The following is a 2,663-nucleotide window of genomic DNA, read 5'->3' as shown; positions in this document are numbered from 1 at the left end:
TGTCCTTCAGTCATTTAATTTTTCCTCCCTCTAGCATCCCCACTACCCACTACCCATTTCAGAACAACAACAACAAAAAAATGGTGAAAACAACTTTATCCTGAAATGTTGGGATATTCTGAATGGAACTGCATTTAGAAAGTAGTTTTTAAATGCTATGGTTGTTGAGGCCCTCATAATAAATGAAATGATATAAGGTTACAAAAGTCTACAGATGAAATACTGCCCATGAGAAAAAATAATACTACAGTGGTGGTAGTAATATATTTTAACCCAGTTGCTAAGACCTTAAAAAGTGCTTGTCTTGGCCTCAAGACACTACTGATGTCTCTTTAAAAGCACAGTCTAGGTCTGAAGGCAAATCCTGAACACTTCACCAGGCACAGGCCATACCCCACTAACCCTGCAACTTCCTGCAAGGTACACCTCCTTTCGGCTAGGGTGTCCCGATCTGTCATGATCTCATACCGTTAATCCAGTAGTGATTCAGACACTTTGGTCACTCAGATCTGCTCTGTTGTTAAGTCAATGTGATTTTATTGACTTTGAAAGACCCTGAAATGGACATTTGATGACAAAGTTGGTATGTTGTCATTTTGCTATGTCTTGGTTTAAAAGTCATTGTTTAAAGCCACAGGTTGAGATATATTATTTTCAGTGTTTAACTACATCTTGTCCAGCACATAATTTCCTTGGATTTATTTATGCTCGTATGAGTTCCCAGCTGCTTTACAGAACCCTTTTTAAAATCTCATCTGCCACAAAAAATCTCACCAAAATTCAAGTTTTCTTAAAAAATTATCATTGTCCTCTACTCAGGTTAAAATGCATTGCATTGGAGGTAGTGGGAAGGCTGAATCCTCAGCATGTCTATGATCCCATGCAGTCTGAAGTTGGTAGGAGCAACACTGTAAAATAAGTCAGTGAGTTTGTTCCTCTCCTTTTAAGATAACAGGGAAGAATCCCATGAAACTGGACTTCTCAGCTCTGTTGTTTTCACATATAGAAAAGACACCCCTGAGAAACAGTAGTTCCTTCCGAGCTTTGTAGCATGGAAAGTAGCACATCTGAAGTAACCAGGCAGCTGCTTGTAGTGCCTCTGCTTGCCAGAAGTTCTCTCCCCATCAGCCTGCTGGCTGAGCTGCTTGTGGGATTTCTCCAAATGAATCACTTAGTGTGGGCAGCTTAAATAATAATGGATTCTCATCAAGCAGGTGGGAGAGCACAGTTGGGTTTTGTAGAGGATGTGTCTGCAGCAGAAGGGAATTCGGTTTTACAAGGAGCAGAATCCAAGTCTCTGAGACAGGTTTTCCTGTTTAGCATGTGACGTGAAAGTCTGAGGCAAAATCTGCTGCTTTAAAGCTTAAAAAACATTTTAATTAGGAAACATTTTTATGATTAAGTTTAACTGAGTAATAGTCTAAGACTGTTTGGATGGAAAACAAAGCTGTTTATGTGGAATTGTAAAGTTGTGAGCTAATTCACTGGGATGCAGTGTAATTTGTGATTAAGGTTATCTTCAATATCTAACCTTTTAGTAAATGCCAGCTGCATAATGACTGTCAGTTTTTTCTCCTCAGATATTACACTGCGGAAGGCTCTATCTGACCATAAGAATCTATTTAATAAGACTCTAATGGGAAATGACCAGTATCTGAGCACTATAGATTAAAAGTGACAACGCTAATTGACTGCAGAGGTATCTACATGAAGAGGGACCAGAAAAATCATTTAAGTCTAAATGAAATTGGACTGATTTGATATTTGAAAAAAGCATTACATTCCTCTTGTGTTTAGCAGTGTGAATTAATTGCTCCATGTGTCAGAGAAAAATGGTTTCTATGTAGCAATAGGCTAAGAGTGGTGGGGAGTGAAGAACATTAACTTGAAGGCTTTAGAAATACTTCTTAGTTTACTAAAATTACAAGTATACAGGAAGGTTTGTATTGTATGGAATTCTGATGTTGAGGAATTAAATGATATTTTGTATATGTGGAGATCAAACTCTAGAAAACATTTAATAATCTGATTGTGTGGGTTTGTGATTGTTAGGAAAACAAATGGGGAGCACAACCAAATTTCTGCCCTCAAGATGTAAATTTAAGCCCCTTTTTTCTTAGATAGCTTTTCAAGAAACATTTTTCAAGTAAATAAAACATGGAAATAAAAATCCCAGATGTTTTATAAAGTGTAATTGGTAAGAACCTTAACAATAAGAAAATGATCATACATGACATATGCTCATTACATCTCAAAAATGACTCAGAATTGTTGGATGTTATTGTCTAATTTCTATATAATTTGCTGTGCACAAATCTTGATTTTGCGTTCAGTTAAGCAGGATGCAATATAATTAATTTCTCTACCTAATTTTTTTGTATGTCTAAGAAGGGAATCAGGCACACTGCATTGATTTCCAGGAATTTGTTCTGTGCATGGAAAAGGCAACATTTTCATATTTAGATGCACTAAAAATTAATGCTATTTTTTTAAAATGTTAAACATCCTTTAAAAGTCCCAAGGAAATAATAAAAATTCTCTTGTAGTCTTGTTCTATGTACTTCAAAATTGCATGTGAAAGTAATTGTGATACAGAAAAGGCTTAGAGGTTCAATGCATGGACCCTCACTCTCCAAAATCAGATCAAATTCTCTTCAGCAAAA

At 36.2% G+C, this 2,663-nt stretch overlaps 1 long non-coding RNA gene across 1 annotated transcript; it reads right to left on the bottom strand.

Moving 5' to 3' along the window:
* Positions 1 to 582: 582 nt before the first annotated feature.
* LOC118170070 lies at positions 583 to 1,150 on the bottom strand. Its single transcript, XR_004752474.1, has 2 exons — positions 1,016 to 1,150; positions 583 to 908 (listed from the first exon to the last, which is right to left on the bottom strand). It is a non-coding gene; the product is annotated as an uncharacterized LOC118170070 (long non-coding RNA).
* Between the last annotated feature and the right edge of the window lie 1,513 nt (positions 1,151 to 2,663).

This window comes from Oxyura jamaicensis, chromosome 7 (assembly GCF_011077185.1).
Source record: "Oxyura jamaicensis isolate SHBP4307 breed ruddy duck chromosome 7, BPBGC_Ojam_1.0, whole genome shotgun sequence".
NCBI lineage: Eukaryota > Metazoa > Chordata > Aves > Anseriformes > Anatidae > Oxyura > Oxyura jamaicensis.
This window is presented reverse-complemented; position numbering and strand designations above follow the sequence as displayed.